Source organism: Dendropsophus ebraccatus, chromosome 7 (assembly GCF_027789765.1).
Source record: "Dendropsophus ebraccatus isolate aDenEbr1 chromosome 7, aDenEbr1.pat, whole genome shotgun sequence".
Taxonomy (NCBI): Eukaryota; Metazoa; Chordata; class Amphibia; order Anura; family Hylidae; genus Dendropsophus; species Dendropsophus ebraccatus.
In genome coordinates, this window is record NC_091460.1 from 112,907,265 (window position 1) to 112,925,723 (window position 18,459).

The window sequence follows — 18,459 nt, forward strand, 5'->3', positions numbered from 1 at the left end:
ATCTGGACTTGTCGTTACCCCTAGTGACATCTCTTGCCATAAGCCAAGCAACTGTTGGGGTCATATTAGACAAAGCGATTTTTCGTTCTTACCGATTAACAATTGCAAACAGTCTTGGGAATAACCTAAAATCAGTCACCATAATACACGGAATGATAGTGGTTAGTTACGACCGCAATTACGGTCATTCTTATACTCTAGTATACGAATGATCATTATTATGAACAATTGATGTGTGAACTATTCACGAACAATTAACAATGATTTTATGGTCAGCTCAAAAGATAAGATCAACAACATAGGAACAAATTTTCGTTAGTTGTTTGATCGTTGCCTGCATACCCATGGGAAGATTATTATTAGGTTAAATTTGAACAATATAACAATTTTTCGCATGATAATTTTTCCATGTACTTGAGTCCTTAAACTCACACCTTGGTTTGGTAAGTTATCGAGTTCTTCTCACCCATTTTTACAATTCCTGAACCCCCTTAGATGGATTTTAATTTCCCCCTTAGATACTAAGACAAGAAAAGGCCATGGATGACCAGAAGGTCCAATTTGCATACAAAAGTACATCTTGCCAAAATTTACCCATTATCCTCTAAAACTTAACTTTTATTCTTTGTCCCCTGAGGAAGGGGCAAAAAAATCGCCCTGAAACACGTTTGGCACATATTACAGTATAGGTTTGGCTGTCAGCACTAGTACATCACATGGCCAGACGGAGGAATCCACGTTGTGTGGGAGAGAAGTGCTCCATCATTACAGACAATGGGACTGACAACAGAACTATATGTTTTGTTTGCCCTGTCTGTTCCCATTTCACCCCATGGGCAACGAGCATTGAGGCTCGAATGAATGATCACTGTTCACAATACATTCTATCAACTTTTGGATGAGGCGGCTATCGATAACCAATGTCGCACCCAATATTACCATTCTTACTCTCTGACGTAGAGATTGCAAGGCAACCCTTACACTCAGCTTGACCTATATCAGACAGAGCATATGAACAGTAAGGTAAGATCATTATTTTTATATGAAGCAAACAAACTTTATCCTCAACTGGTTATGTTTGCTATATGAGCAATTCAGATTTCATATCCATAAGGGCCTGAAATGGATGCACCTCAAGAGTAGCAATGAGAGAACACCCTGATGTCGGTTGATCGTGGTCGGTTCGTGTGAACTTTCATCAACAAATAGAGAACATACACTAAAAGCGTACGTTTCAGTCTAGAGTTACGCACTTGCGTACAGATTAACAGGTGCAAAGCATAAATTACACAGCTGCGTACGTTTGCAAGTTTGAATATATTTGAAAATAATCTTTATAACCACTTCAATCAACAAACATATTTTTCATGATCTGCAACACGAACAATTAGCATCATGTTCGTACGAACATACCAACATTTACGAACATGTTCGCTCATCACTACTCAAGAGTACTGTTATATTGACTTTCTGTTCCGAAGCACAAATTAAAAATATTATCTCATGCACGGAAGATTCAAACACCCTGACACACTGATGGTCAAAGTGGATCTTGTTTATTCAAAGATGGCAGCCAGTATATATATCCTGGAGGCATGTATGTTTATACTAAGGCTCGTGTCAGTACTTCATTGGCTGAGGTATGAAAAGAGTTACTTGCATAGCACTAGTGTTTACTTACATTAGATTTTAAGTGACTCTGTACCCACAATCTGACCCCCAAAAACCGCTTGTACCTTCAGATAGCTGCTTTTAATTCAAGATCTGTCCTGGGGTCCGTTCGGCAGGTGATGCAGTTATTGTCCTAAAAAACAACTTTTAAACTGGCCGCCCTGTGCCAGCCGTGGCCTAGATTGTGTATGCATTAGGCTGGCACAACCTCTATGTCCCTCCTTCCCGCCCTCCTCATCATTAGGAATGCTCCAGGCAGATTTTCTACTATTCATCACCTGTGTCAGCACGGCACCTAGGCTGGATCCATAAGGCACCTGTGCAGTTTTCACTGCAGAGGAGTAGGAAAAATGGTGAAGAGGGTGGGGAGGAGGGACGGAGGGGTGGTGCAAAGTTAGGGCACAGATACTCCAAGCCACGGCTGTTGGGCACAGGGCTGCAAGTTTAAAAGTAGTTTTTTTTAGGAAAATAACTGCATCCCGTGCTGAACGGACCCCAGGACAGATCTTGGACTAAAAGCAGCTATCTGAAGGTACAAGTGGTTGGGGGGGGAAAGATTGTGGGTACAGAGTCACTTTAAGGAATGTAAACATCTCTATGTGTTTAGATGGGCAGTGCCATATTGTAATAGCTTCACTTCAGATATACAAAATATGACATTATCAACAGTCCCTGTATTGTTTTTCTATACTTTAACGGACTTTGGTTTTTATACTGTCATTATTTCAAGACATATATTATTAAATTTAGTCACTTTCCTGCAACTACTGTGCATTATTCTGGTTTGAACTATATGATTTCTGATATACATTTGGGGGAGCACCTAGAGGACTAATATCTGTTTGTACTAAGTGAACTCACTGCACTTACTGACAGCATCTCCCCGTGTACCTCATAGAGCTAAAATCAGACTCCCCTCCTCCAGGCTGTGCTGTCCTGCTCTGTGGTGATTCTGTCCACAAAATGGCTGAGGATGGAGGAACATGTGACTATGCCCCTCCCCCAGCATCCTTCATAGGCATATACAGGCTTAGTGGTGGACACTGGGGGCAGGGCATAGTCAAATGCTCCTCCATGTCCAACCATCTTATGGACAGAATCACCACAGAGCAGGAGAGCACAGCCTAGAGGACAAGGAGCTGCAGTGAGTACATTTACTAATACTGTACAAACTATTTTACTATGAAATGGCTGACCCCTTTAAAAAAAAAAAAAAATCTCCGAAAGTGACTTTACACACACGTCAACTATAACTGGATTACTAATTCATGGGTATTTTGCAGTACCATCTCTGGACCCAGGAGTCCTTTCATAGCTTTATAACAGCCTTATAGAAACAGCTTTGCTGAGGAGAATAAAAGGATATAATTTATGTATTACTGCCTCGTCCGCTCACAGAATCTGCTTGCTGCATGAAATGCAATATTCTACTAATACGATGGGCATAAGCAACAGCTGACTGTGACTTCCTCTAAGAACATAGCCATTCCATCCGCCCAAACACATACTTGTGTCAGGTCAGAGCCCACACAGTGGCTTCCTCCATGCATTTCTGTGCCAGCAATCTGATAGAACAGCTGAAGTCATCTGCAGTACCATAGCAATGACTGCTGAATGCCGGCAGCCTCTGCCAGACAAAAGCAGAACTTGAGAACATTAAGAAAAAAAAAATTAAAGCATTTTACCCATTTCAAGGGCTAAAATGTCCTTGCAGATTTCAATGCACATTTGTCCAACGTGATTCATTAAAAAGGGGCGCTGGTCGTTCAAAATGTGTCTGATCGCTGTATCTACATAGGGCAAAAATCCTTCAAAGCAAATGAATCATTAACTTGTACATACTCATATCCACAGACATTAGAGAGGTAGGCTGGGTTCACACTACGTTTTTGCAATCTGTTTTATTCATCAGTTTTTGAAGAAAAAAAAACAATTAAAAATGGATGGAAAGACGGATGCATTTGTGTGCATCCGTTTTTCCACTGACTTCCATTATTAAAAAAACAAAATGATCAAAACAGATCAGTTTTTTTAACGGACACAAAAACGTAGTCAACCTCATTTTTGTGTCCGTTAAAAAAAAAAAACGGATTCGTTTTGATCCATTTTTTTTGTAATGGAAGTCAACTGAAAATAGGATCAAAACGGATGCATTTGAACGGATGGAAAAAAAAAACATAGTGTAAACCCGGCCATACTTAAACATTTTTTTTCTTTCAAAATCAGCTGGTGTCATAATGTTACATAGATAAGTAATTTAGTTCAATTTAAAAATCTCCAGTCTTCCAGTACTTATCAGCTGCTGTATGTCCTGCAGGAAGTGGTATATTCTTTCCAGTCAATACTCTCTGCTGCCACCTCTGTTCATGTCAGGAACTGTCCAGAGCAGTAACTAATCCCCATACAAAACCTCCCTAGCTTTGTAGAGAGTGGAATGGAGATGAGTGTTTCCAATCACCAACTGCTGCCCTGGCAGTAAATAACATCATGACATACAAAGAAGTAAACCTGCAACCACACAAAATACGCATGGACAAATTTAAGGCTGGGTTCACACCACGTTTAAAAAAAACCCCAAAAAACTGATGCATTTGTGTGCATCTGTTTTAATCCGTTTTTTTACATTTACTTCCATTATATAAAAAAAAAAAAAAAAAAAAAATCAAAACGCATCCGTTTTTTTTTAACACACAATAAAGTGACCTTATTTTTGTGTACGTTGTTGCGGTTTTAATCTTTTTTTTTTTTTTCTTTAATGAAAGTCTATGGAAAAACAGATCAAAACGGATGTACAAAAATGCAACTTTTTTTTTTAATGCAAAAACAAATGAAAAAAACGTAGCATGAACCTAGCCTTAGTAGTATGGAAAGTAGACTCAATCTGAAAACAAGAGATTGATTTGGGGTAGGGAGTGGGAATTGCCAAAGCAAATGGTAATATATATTTCTTCCTTTGAAGTGTTGCTGTGTGTGAATTTGTTCACATTCTGTTCAGATGGAGAACGCAGAATGCAATCACTTCACTAACTGGTAGAAATCAATGACACGCCATCATGACAGATAGACTGGTCCACATTGTGAGCTGTAGTCAGTGCGGCTACAGGGACTATGGCAGAGAGAATAAGTGTTAGCTGCTAATTCATCTTCAGAGAGAACACATCATGCGGCACTACTAGCTCCTGTCACTCACACGCTTTCCTGGTGCTTTAAACCTCAAATAGTTTGAGGCAATAAACCAAGGTAATAATCTGAAAAAATCTATTAAAGTGAAGTAGGAGCCAATTCTTCTGGGATGTTAGACAAATTTTAGCAACTGATAGATGGGAGACCTAATGGTAGCAAATAAAGGACATGGAAAGGACCGGCCTAGCAGATATGGAAATGGGCACCTAGTGATAAGGCGACATTCACACGTTGCGTTCATGGTCCATAATTACAAGCTATGTGCAACGGAACAGACTTTAGAGTTCCTGGCATCATCATTCATGGCGTTGCCAGGAGCTCTCAAATGGTTTAAATCTTCATGCTACTGTAGTATATTTAAAGAGAACCTATCACCCCCCGTGCCGGGGCAGAGCCCGGCCGACCCCCCGATGCAGACCCATATACTTAGCGCTTCCACAAAGTCCCAGTCCCGGAGCCTGTCCCACCGCCGAGAATTCCCCGTTGCTGGCGGTGGGACAGGCTCCGGGACCGGGACTTTGTGGAAGCGCTAAGTATATGGGTCTGCACCGGGGGGGTCGGCCGGGCTCTGCCCCAGCACGGGGGGTGACAGGTTCCCTTTAAAGGGGTTTTCCAGTGTTAGAAAAAACATGGCCATTTTCTTCCAGGGACAGCAACACTCTTGTGTCCAGTTTTGAGTGCAGGTTTTGCAGCTTAGTTCCATTGAAGTAAATGGAGCTTAAAGTGACTGTACCACCAGGCCCAGGCTGAAGCACTGGAGGCGGGCAGACCCTCCCTTAGCGGGAAGAAACTCCAGCCCCTCCATGACGTCACTCCATTAGAATCAATGGAACCCTATCATAGAGGGGCTAGGGTTTCCTCCCACTAAGGGTGGGTCGGCCCCCCTCCAGTGCTTCAGCCTGGGCCTGGTGGTACAGTCACTTTAAGTGGAAACTGCACCTGAACTGGAGACAAGAATGGTGCTGTTTCTGGCCATGGTTTTCTAAGCTGGATAAGGCTGGGTTTACACTCCGTTTTGCAGTCAGTTTTTTTAAATTGTTACTTTTAACATACACAAAAATGTGGTCAACTACTGTACAATGTTGTGTCCACAAAAAAGAAGAAAAAAAATGCTTCAGTGTGTAATGTAATACCCGGTTTTCAATGGATCTGTTTATCTACATGAATTCACCCTTCAAAAACCATGACAAATTGACGCAAACAAAAATGTTTTTCTTTTAACATCCGTTTTTGATTTTTTTTAACAGAAGTTTTTTTTTTTTATCTGCCCCAAAAAGACTAAAAGGGCACTGAGATCAGTTCATTTCAGTTTTTTTTTATGCCAGAACAGACCAAACGGAAAGCGGGCAGAAAAGATGAGTGTTTGTTAACTTTGCGTCGGTTTATAACTACAAGGTCAAAAAATATTTTTAAAAAAAGTCCATTTAGGTCACGAGTGTCAAACTCCAGCTGTAGACTACAATTTCCACTATGGCAAAGCTTCACCTGTCCAGTCATGAAGGAAATTGTAATTTTGCAACAGCCGGAGGGCCATAAGTTTGACACTTGTGAGTTAGATCATAACACAGTATAGATCTACAGGAAGACAAAACAAACCCCTGTGAGATAGCTGTGAACTGTAAGGGCCCCATTACATGGGACAATTATCGTTCGGAAAATCGTTAAATCATATAAATTTAAACAATAAATCGCCCTGTGTAATAGCAGGCAATGATTGAAAAATTGTTCATGTGTCGTCGATCGTTGATATAAAACCGTTAATCGTTTGCTGTAATTCCACCTTCATTCGCTTTAATTCCACATTCGATCACTAATCGTTCAATCGTGTAATTCCAAATTGTTCCTACTTTTGCTGGGTTCAGATGGAGTAAACTATCGTAGTAACAACCGTAACTAATGACTATCGTTCTGTCTAATGGTGCGTTTACATAAATCGATTATAGGTGAAAGATTCGTGAGAACGATCGTGTAAACACAGTGAAGATCGAGCGACGAGTGAGAAATCGTTCATCGTGATCTCAAATCGTCATTGGTCGTTCGCTGAAAATTTGCAGATCACTTCGTGTAAATAGTCTTTCACAGATTCACCCTGTGTGTGAGATGGGCTGAAAGCGATCTTAAAAAGATCGCAAAAATAATGATTTTTTCAAACGATTTATCTTTTCGTCTAAATGCTGATCGTTATAAAAACCAAATCCTTGCCTCAAAATCATAAAGCGATCGATTGGGCGAATTATCGCTCCGTTTAAAAGGACCATAATATGGTGAACGATTTCAGGTTAACTATAAACAATCTCGTTTGTGATAGTTTATCGCTACTCGCTAAAATTCGCTTCATCTAATAGGATCCTAAAGGCCCTATTACACGGAACGATTATGGTTTAATAATTCGCTTAAACGATCGAAATTAACGATTATCTGTCCGTGAAATAACACCCAACAATGAAATGACAAATGAAAAACAATTCATTTTGGTCTTTCAACATGTTGAAAAATTAACGTTGGTAGTCCGCTCGCATATTTGTTCGTATAATAAGTGGTTCGCCGATAAAACACGTGTGGGCTGTCCTGAGGAACGATTAGCGACCATATAACGACGTGAAAACGATCGTTCATAACAGTAATCAGTGAATGTAATAACCTCAGAATCGTTGGCTAAAAAAAAAAAGCGCTAGTTATCGGTAGCAAACAATTGTTACAGTAAATCTTTGAACCATAATCGCTTCGTGTAATGCTAAGTTTACACGAGGCGATTATTGGCCCGATCGTACGATTAACGATTTCGAAGTAACGATTTCGAAGTAACGATTTTTTTTTATAACGATCAGCGTTTAGACGGTACGATATATAGTTTGGAAAAATCGTTTTGCGATCACACGCCCGCAGCCTGGCCAGCCCCCTGCTCAACCGCAGCCCCCTGCGCCGCCCTGATCGCCACCCCGCCGCCGCTCCGATCGCCACCCCCGCCGCTCCGATCGCCCCCCACCGCTGCGCCAAAGAACATACGTTACCTGCTCCGCAGCAGGTCTTCGTACATCCCCGGCTCCCCTCTTCAGCGCACTGATTGGCTGAAGAGATGAGCCGGGAATTTCAAACGGCTCCTCTTCAGCCAATCAGTGCTCCTCTTCAGCACTGATTGGCTGAAGGGAAGCGGCGGCGGGTGGGGGTGGCGATCGGAGCGGCGGCGGGGGTGGTGATCGGAGCGGCGGGGGTGGCGATCGGAGCGGCGGCGGGGGCTGCGGATGAGTGGGGGGCCGGGCTGCGAGCGGGGGGCCGGGCGGGGCGGCCGGAGTATTGCGCGACGACTGTTTACACTGAACGATCGGCGAATTTATTGCGATCGCCGAACGATTTATGAACCTGTTAAAAGATCAAAATGAACGATTTTTCGATCATTCGCCGCGTTTACACGTACGATTATCGTTTGAATTCGATCGTTATCGCGAAAATTCACCCGATAATCGCTCCGTGTAAACCCAGCATAAGGGTCCATTTACACAGAAAGATTATCTGACAGATTATCTGCCAAAGATTTGAATCCAAAGCCAGAAACAGACTATAAACAGAGATCAGGGCATAAAGGAAAGCCTGAGATTTCTACTCTTTTCATCCATTCCTGGCTTTGGCTTCAAATCTTTGGCAGATAATCTGTCAGAAAATGTTTCTGTGTAATGCTGCATTTACACGGAGCGATTATCGTTCGAATTTTCGCAATAACGATCGCATTTGAGCGATAATCGCTCCATGTAAACACAGCAAAAGATCAAGCGACGAGCGAAAAATTGTTTATTTTGATCTTGCAACATGTTCTCGAATAGTCGTTCGTTAAAAATTCACAGATCGCTTCGTGTAAACAGATTAACCCTATGTGAAAGATGGGCTTAAGCAATCTTAAAAACGACCCCAATAACGATTTTTCTTACGAATTTTCTAACGATTTTTCTACCAATTTATTCGTTTTAACGCTCATCCTTATGAAAAACAAATTGTTGCTTCAAAATCGTTAAACGAGCGATTGGGCGAATTATCGCTTAGTGTAAACGCAGCATAAATGGACCCTAATCCGGCCTTAAGTATCTGGAAGGGGTTGTCTGGTTTCATAATAATGATCAGCTGTTTAGGGGAGCGACCACACTGGCACTACACTAATACACAGGGAATAGTGCCAAAAGCCCTGCACCATCTACTCTGTAGTGAAGGTGCAGCTAAGATGGTGCAGGGTTTCTGGCACTGTTTACTATGTATGTGTGCAAGTGTAGTCACTCTGCGAAACAGCTAATTGGTGGGGTGCCAACACCTGTGGATAGGCCATCAATGTTATAAACTCACATAAATTCTTTAAACAGTTAAAACATCTGTTTACCCCTGATCATGGAATTTAAAGCTATCCGATGAAAGTCCACATGAAAGGACCCTCATCTAATAGCCAGAGGGTAGAGCGACTACAAAGAGTTCTTCCCTTACCATGAAAGAGCAGATAAGTTAATAGATTGGTAGTGAATAGAATAGCTGAGGCACTTACACCGGTCATCTCAACCTGTGGGATTCCTCTCTCTTCTATCCGTGCTATCATGAGGTAATCTCTGGGCTCCTCAAACATCTGAGGCCGAGCACAGTAAGCTCAGGCCTCCTTCTGTATTCTATAGTCCTCAGTATTCCGCCCCTCACCATGCTTAAGCAGTATAGAACATCTTGTTGGCTTGGGTATCAGGACACTATATATCCTGATCATATGTATGTAAATATATAGAACTTATGACACAAGCATGGCAATAGGGGGCGCTGTGGAAGCCTGCACCTCAAGCACAAAGGCCTCTCTAGCACATAAGGGGCCGGTATTGAGTACCCACTGACTTCAATAGGAGGTGTATAATGTTTTCTATCTCCTGTACTGGCACTGGAGTGAAACTGAAGACTAATGTGTATGGGGTCCTCCTGTCAGTCCATGTCACAGGGGAGGAGAAGGATCAGACATGTTGGATTTTAAAGGGGTTATCTAGCACTACAAAAACATGGCTACTCCCCCCCCCCCCCTCTCTTGTCTCTAGTTCAGGTGTGGTTTGCAATTAAGCTCCATTTAATGCAATGGAACCAAGTTCCAAACCCCACTCAAGCTGGAGACAAGTGGCCATGTTTTTGTAGCGCTGGATAACCCCTTTAACTGCCTGATCCTTTTAGTCTCAAAGATAAATTCCCTTTAGCAGAGCTGGCCGCAGCTTACCCTTCCTCTCTCCATTAGTCTGGCAGCATCCTACCCTTACTCTCTCCATTAGTCTGGCAGCAGGTTATTCTTCCTCTCTACATTAGTCTGGCAGCATCTTACCCTTCCTCTCTCCATTAGTCTGGTAGCAGCTTATCTTTCCTCTCTCCATTTGCCTGGCAGCATCTAACCCTTCCTCTCTCAATTAGTTTGGCAGCAGCTTACTCTTCCTCTCTCCATTAGTCTGGCAGCATCTTACCCTTCCTCTCTCCATTAGTCTGGCAGCATCTTACCCTTCCTCTCTCCATTAGTCTGGCAGCATCTTACCCTTCCTCTCTCCATTAGTCTGGCAGCAGCTTACCATTCCTCTCTCCATTAGTCTGGCAGCAGCTTACCCTTCCTATCTCCATTAGTTTGGCAGCATCTAACCCTTCCTCTCTCCATTTGTCTGGCATCAGCTTACCCTTCCTCTCTTCATTAGTCTGGCAGCAGCTTACCCTTCTTTCTCCATTTGTCTGGCAGCATCTTCCTCTTCCTCTCTCCATTAGTCTGGCAGCATCTAACCCTTCCTCTCTTCATTAGTCTGGTAGCAGGTTACCCTTCCTCTCTCCAATAGTCTGGCAGCATCTTACCCTTCCTCTCTCAATTAGTCTGGCAGCATCTTACCCTTCCTCTCTCAATTAGTCTGGCAGCCTCTTACTCTTCCTCTCTCCATTAGTCTGGTAGCAGCTTACCTATCCTCTCTCCATTAGTCTGGCAGCAGCTTACTCTTCCTCTCTCCATTAGTCTGGCAGCATCTTACCCTTCCTCTTTCCATTAGTCTGGCAGCATCTTACCTTTCCTCTCTCCATTAGTCTGGAAGCAGCCTATCCTTCCTCTCTCCATTTGTCTGGCAGCATCTTACCCTTCCTCTCTCCATTAGTTTGGCAGCAGCTTACTCTTCCTCTCTCCATTAGTCTGGCAGCAGCTTACTCTTCCTCTCTCCATTAGTCTGGCAGCATCTTACCTTTCCTCTCTTCATTAATCTGGCAGCAGCTTACTCTTCCTCTCTCCATTAGTCTGGCAGCATCTTACCTTTCCTCTCTCCATTAGTCTGGCAGCATCTTACCCTTCCTCTCTCCATTAGTCAGGCAGTATCTTACCCTTCCTCTCTCCATTAGTCTGGCAGCATCTTACCCTTCCTCTTCCCATTAGTCTGGTAGCAGCTTACCTTTCCTCTCTCCATTTGTCTGGCAGTATCTTACCCTTCCTTTCTTCATTAGTCTGGTAGCACCTTACCCTTCCTCTCTCCATTTGTCTGGCAGTATCTTACCCTTACTCTATTCATTAGTCTGGCAGCATCTTACCCTTCCTCTCTCCATTAGTCTGGCAGCAGCTTACCCTTCCTCTCTCCATTAGTCTGGCAGCAGCTTACCCTTCCTCTCTCCATTAGTCTGGCAGCATCTTACCCTTCCTCTCTTCATTCAGAACACAAGAATGCACAGCAGAGCTATGTCTATGATGGTTGGAGGACTCAGGAGCAAGCTACCCTGTGATCATATTGTTGTCCTGGAATCCCTCTAACAAACAGTAGACAATCCCTTTAAGTAAAGAAAAAAAAAAATCTAATTCCAATAATCTTCACGTTCATATGTGCCTTTTCATTAGAGTTTTGTCTGCTGGTGTAACTTAGTGCAGAATCCATATCTTACAGAGTAGCGAATAGGAGATTAAAATCCTATTTGCACAATGCAGCAGAAAACTGCAGTGTTACTGAAGAGATGCAGATTTGGGATTTTTATAGAACTGCAGAATGTCCCAGTTTTGTCACATTTTATTTGCAATTGAATCCAATGGGGGAAAAGTAGTAGAAGCTACTGATCATCACAAATCCGTGTTTCTATCGGATTTTGAATTAAAACAGTGGTGTTCTGTATGACATCTACTAGGTTTCAATGTATCCCCAATGATTTACTTCAGAAGTAAACATCCCTGCATGTTACACTACATATTCGGCCGTCAATCTAAGGTGTATGGGCCTCTCCCAAACAGATGATATCTTTGGTGAAAGAGGTCGAGCATGATGCATAATAGTCACCTGACCTCAGTAGATCGTTGCTCTCCACGTCGCTTGTCTTTCAACATACGTTGAAAGACATTTAAAGACAATGTTCAGCAGACATTGTGCATGTCGGCTGATCATTGCCTTTTATTACACGAATGGATTACCAGCCGTAATGGCCAATAATCGGCCAAATACGTCCGATAATCGCTTTGTGTAATAGGGCCTTTAGGATAGTTTCCCAGAAGGTTTCACAGACCAACCATACCTGCCAAATATAATATTTAAAACATTTGTTTATCTAATCTTTATATTTACCCAACATCTAATTCAGGCCAAAATTGCTGGATAATAGCGATAATGTCCTATCATAGTATTAACCTGCACAGGTAATAGGATATTTGCGTTTTATTATTTTTCTTTTAAACATATACGTTAAATGGACCGCAAAAATGCAGTGTGAACCCAGCCTAAAAACTGCATATGCAGGGCAAGTGTGCAAGGCTGCACTTCTGTGTATACATATAGGGGGAGATTTATCAAACATGGTCTAAAGTGAAACTGGCTCAGTTGCCCCTAGCAACCAATCAGATTCCATCTTTCATTCCTCACAGACTCTTTGGCAAATGAAAGGTGGAATCTGATTGGTTGCTAGGGGCAACTGAGCCAGTTTCACTTTACACCATGTTAAATAAATCCCCCCATAGTGGCCACACAATGGTAAATGTGGAAATTTTTGATGATATTCCAATGCATACCGGTAGCTTACAACAACATGATGCGAACAGCCCCCAACATGAATAAAACATTGTTAAATCTGTATTTTTTTACTTAAAAAGCCAGACTTTTTAGAACATATGTTGGTAAAATGTGAATGTTATTAATAATTAAAGGGGTACTCCAGGCGAAAAAAAAAAAAAAAATTAATTAACAGATGTCCAAAAGTTATATATGTTTGTAAATTACCTCTATCAAAAAATCTGAAGTCTTCCAGTACTTATCGGCTGCTGGATGTCCTGCAGGAAGTGGAATTTTTTTTCCAGTCTGACAGTGCTATCTGCTGCCATCTCTGTTCAGAGCAGGAGAGGTTTTCTCTAGGGATTTGCTACTGCTCTGGACAGTTCCTGTCATGGACAGAGGTGGCAGCAGAGAGCACTGTGTCAGACTGGAGAGAATACACCACTTCCTGCACGACATACAGCAGCTGATAAGTACTGGAAGGCTTGAGATTTTTAAATAGAAGTAATTTAAAAATCTAAAATAAAAACTAAAACAAGTGGAGCGATTGGCAAACTCCGATTTTAAAACGATAGAAATGGTCCTCTCTCGTATTCATAAAATCTGCCATGAATTTGGTGCCTTTGTTCTGTAACAGTTTTAGGCCAATCCGGATGGGTTTCTCTCTATCTTTTTTTCCTTTCTTATGTTTTTTTTTTTTTTTTTTTTTTGGGAGGGGGGGGGGGGGGGGGGGGACATTGTGGGTGGTATAAGTGTCCTTCATTATACATGTATACCGATCCCCCTGAGAGAGTTCCCAAATACCAAGAAGAGATAACATAACGGGGGGAGCTATGGATCCTGAGGGGGGGGGGGGGGCAAGTGGGTTTACAGGGTCACCGGCTTTCCATAGGGTAAAGAGGAACTGGGAGAAAAACAGAAGATAGCTGAGAGTACATAACCCTGTTTCTAGTCTGCTCAGTTTTGTGAGGACTTTATCAGGACCAGTTATCACCCTACAAATCCTCACATCTACCACAACATCCTACTTGACGATTAGAACACACAAAATACATCTATAGATGGTAAGTGCCAAAACCACGTGTGAAATTTCTGTCATACGGGGTATCCCATACATGATTACATTGCCACAAAAGTCATAGGACTCAATGCTCAAAAGTAATATTAAAAAGACTATGTAAAAATACTATAAAAAATATTTCCCACAGAGCCACACAGGACATTGTAGTTGCCATATTGGGCCTCTGAAAAACAATATGTTACTGGAGACTCCTGACTTTTGTAAATCCACAGCACTATTATAAGGGTTTTTCCAACTATAGGAACAAAAGGATCTGTTCCAGTGAGGAAAGGAGACCCCCATATAGACAAAGGGGGACATTTATCAAACTTGGTGTAAAGTGAAACTGGCTCAGTTGCCCCTAGCAACCAATCAGATTCCACCTTTCATTTTCCAAAAAGTCTGTAAGGAATTAAAAGTGGAATCTGATTGGTTGCTAGGGGCGACAGAGACAAGTCTACTTTCAAATCACTCCTAGGTACTCCAAATAGAGGTCTACCGACTCTCAGGCATGTTAAATTTCAACTACTCATTCTCTGGTTCTCGGAGAGATAAGCCACCGCCACTTTTTAAAATATTTTTCCTTCTTTTAGGCACATGTATTATGTATTTATTCTTATCAAATCAATTGGAAAGAAGTCTCTGATCACACATACTGTATAAAAGGCTCCCAATAAAAAAACAAACAAACAAAAAACTAATAGGCAGTAAGGGGTCAGCTTAGGCAAGGTAAATAACTGAAGTATTTATAGACGTTATACACACGCAGAAGGCTACTCCAAAGTACACAATGACTGCAACCGCCGTGTCCCACATCTTTGCCTCAATTCCTAACAGCAACCTATTGTCAACCCTTGTTTACCAACGCATCCCAAGCTTACATAGTATAATCGAGTTATAGTTATAAAAAAAAAAATAATATCAGATTTTTAACAGAATTTGTTACTTCTCTGGACATTTCCTGACATTGACAGAGGTGGCAGCAGAGAGCACTGTGTCAGACTGAAAAGAATACACCACTTCCTGCAGGGCATACAGCAGCTGATAAGTACTGGAATATTTTTAAATAGAAGTAAATTACAAATCTATATAAACTTTCTGACACCGATTGATTTAAAAACATTCCCTGACCCCCCAGGTGGTTTCCAATAGTACAAAAGGGTATGTTAAAATCCAACAGGCCCATTCCTTCTTTCTCCCCAGCCCCTGTGGTTGGCGTACCTCTGATGGAAAAGCCTATGGAAACAGCCGGTATAGCCATATTGCCTCTGCCCATTGCTTCTGCTTATCTTTATACTGACAATGATCTTTTTGTCAGGATTTGAAGAGCCAATCTGTTCTGTTATCCATTGAATTTTCCAGCCTATACTGGGCCACAGCTGAGGAGGTTTTCTGTATGCAGTCTTTATACTGTGCTTTAATCTTAAAGAAGCTTTTCTTGTCTCTGGTTTACACAGCCATTCCAGGAGTGGATATAAATTAAATTTTAAATTCCATGCTTAAATCACATTACACATTTGGCTGGAAGACAGAAAGTTCATACCCAAGCGTAATGCGATTACCTATCCGTCCTATCCGATATGCCAATTATTACTATCATGTTAACACACCATACATAATCTTCCTGCCCACTATTGCAGGAGAACTATTAAGAGAGGCTAATTCCGAACCAAACAAGGCTCCTATTAATCTGAAATGCAAACATATATTAGCTAGGAAGTTTAAAAAAAAAAAAAAAGGTGGGGGGAGAGGATAGTGCCCAATAAATGCCACATTAGTCATAATAAGAAATTTTCCAGAGACTAAATTGTTTAATCAGATATAAAAACTGTAATTTCTGATTTGCTTAGCCGACTCATTCATGAGGCTGCTGTAAGGATTTAATAAGGGGAATGGATAAATAACAATTCCTTAATATTAGATTAGAATGAGGCCTGTATTCTTAAAGGGGAATGCGAGCAATTTTTTTTTTCTTTCAAATCAACTGGTATCAGAAAGTTATATAGATTTATAATTTACTTCTATTAAAAAAAATTCAAGCCTTTCAGTACTTATCAGCTGCTGTATGTCCTACAGAAAACTGTTATCTTTCCAGTCTGACACAGTGATCCCTGCTGCCACCTATGTCCGTGACAGGAACTGTCCAGAGCAGTAGCAAATCCCCATAGAAAACCTTTCCTGCTCTGACAGTTCCTTTCATGGACAGAGATGGCAGCAGAGAGCACTGTGTCAGACTGGAAAGAATACACCACTTTTTGTAGGACATACAGCAGCTGATAAGTACTGGAAGACTTGAGATTTTTAAATAGAAGTAAATCACAAATCTAAATTATTTCCTGAAGCCAGTTCATTTAAAATTAAAATAAATTTCACTGCATTACCCCTTCAAAATTATCGTAGAATGAGATTCTATAGCCAAGAAGGCATTGGAGGAAAAGCATGCATGGCAAGAGAAAATGTAAAATCCCATGAATTTAGCCTACCCGCCCATCAGCAGACTGCGCTTTATGTGGCCCATGTTGTTAATGTACCCTAGGCACTAGCTGTCCATGAACCAGCTTGTATGACAAGTATGAGGAATCTTCATATTATTTGTGGACATCCCGGCAGCCAAATGGAACTAAACAAACTCTTAAATATTATATAAGTGAGCTTTAACTTATGCAATTGTTAATAATACATTTTTAAGAGAATGTGTCAACATTTTTTTTTATTACTGGATTACAGGCAGATACTGAAACGGGTTCTCTTTTTATAATCAGTTTCTTAAGAAGCTCCTCCTACTATGCACTTATTAGCTGTATTAACTGCACCTGTTTAAATTTGTTACCTGTATAAAAACACCTGTCCACACACTCTATAGAATCACACTAAGGACACCAGGGACAAAATTCTACACCTGCATAAGGCTGGGATGGGCTATAGGACAATAGGCAAGCAGCTTGGTGAGAAGGCAACAACTGTTGGGACGTTATTTAGAAAATGGAAGAAACATAAGATGACTGTATATATTCATTCCTCTATGGAAGATTTCACCTCATGGGGTAAGGATGATTCTGAAAATCAGCCCAGAACTACACAGGAGGACCTGGTCAATGACCTGCAGACAGCTGGAATCACAGTCTCAAAGATTACTGTGAGAAACACACTACGCCATCATGGATAAAAATTCTGCAGGGCACGCAAGGTCCCCCTGCTCTTCCAGCACATGTCCAGGCCTGTTTGAAGTTCACCAATGACCGTCTGGATGATCCAGAGGAGGCATGGGAGAAGGTCATGTGGTCAGATGTGACCAAAATCTAACTTTTTAGTATCAACTCCTCTCTCCGTGTTTAGAGGAAGAAGGATGAGTACAACCCCAAGAACATAGTCCCGACTGTGAAGCATGGGAGTGGAAACATCATACTTTGGGGGAGCTTTTCTGCAAAGAGGACAGGACACCTTCACTGTATTGAAGGTAGGATGGACAGGGTCCCATATTTTGGCCAACAACCTCCTTTCCTCAGTTACAGCATTGAAGATAAGCCATGGCTGGGTCTTCCAGCATGAAACTGACCTAAAATACAGCCAGGGCAACAAAAACATGGCCACTTTCTTCCAGAGACAGCCCCACTCTTGTCTCCAGATTGGGCGGAGTTTTGCTGCTCAGTTCCATTGAAGTGAATAGAGCTTAATTGCAAACTACACCTGAACCGGAGACAAGAGTCGTGTTGTCTCTGAAAGAAAGTGGCCATGTTTTTGTAGCACTGGATAACCAATTTAAGAAGCATCTTAAAGTCCTGGAGTGGCCTAGCCAGTCTCCACACCTGAACCCAATAGAAAACCTTTGGAGGGATCTGAAACTCAACGTTGCCCAATGACAAAGATCTGTATAGAGGAGTGGGACACAATCGCTGTTCCCGTCAAGAATTACGGGACCAGTCTGACATCTGTAATAGCAAACAGAGGTTTCTGGGCCAAATATTAAGTTCTATTTTTCTATTGTATCAAATGCTTATTTCCTGCAAATAATTATTTTTAAATTCCTACATGCATGTAAATGTATATACATAAGCAACCTCCCCCTGGTGGTACAAGATAATGCGTACGGTGCTGATAGTGCTAGGCGGTTGGCATGGTATCTACCAACTAGAAACCACTGGAGAGAAGCCAGATTTTACCGGCAAGGATAAAACACACAGGGGACCTCGCTCTGAAATACTCTATCCTTTCTCTGAACGCACATACACATATAATACAAGCTACACTATACTACAACTATGGGTTTCCACAACAGAATAGTGAAAGGCAGACTAGAAATGATGCAAATGAACAATGTATTAGGTACGGGGGTAGATCTGCGCACCTGAAATCTATTGTTCGTAGCTTAGATGCTTCTTGCTTGACACAATTCAATGTCTTTCACTTTGCAGCATTGCTTGGAGGGGACGCCTAGCACAATGCATTGCAAGGTGAAGTCAAGGACAGAGACATTTTCTAAAGATTTATTGCTACTCCTTGATGTAAATACATTGGGAAACAGAAGCGAAGGATCTGGAGAGTGAAAAGCTTTGCTTTTTCTTGCAT

General features: G+C 41.6%; 1 protein-coding gene across 11 annotated transcripts in view; it reads right to left on the reverse strand.

The window, feature by feature from the left end:
- WDFY3 (WD repeat and FYVE domain containing 3) overlaps positions 1-18,459 on the reverse strand; it is a 230,262-nt gene that overhangs the window by 148,774 nt on the left and 63,029 nt on the right. The window contains exon 1 of one of the 11 annotated variants that reach the window (XM_069978205.1): positions 9,377-9,418. The exons of the other annotated variants lie outside the window; for them this stretch is intronic. The gene's annotated coding sequence lies outside the window, so the exon portion shown is untranslated. Of the gene's footprint in view, positions 1-9,376; positions 9,419-18,459 lie in introns of those variants that run through there. 11 annotated transcript variants of the gene reach the window in all.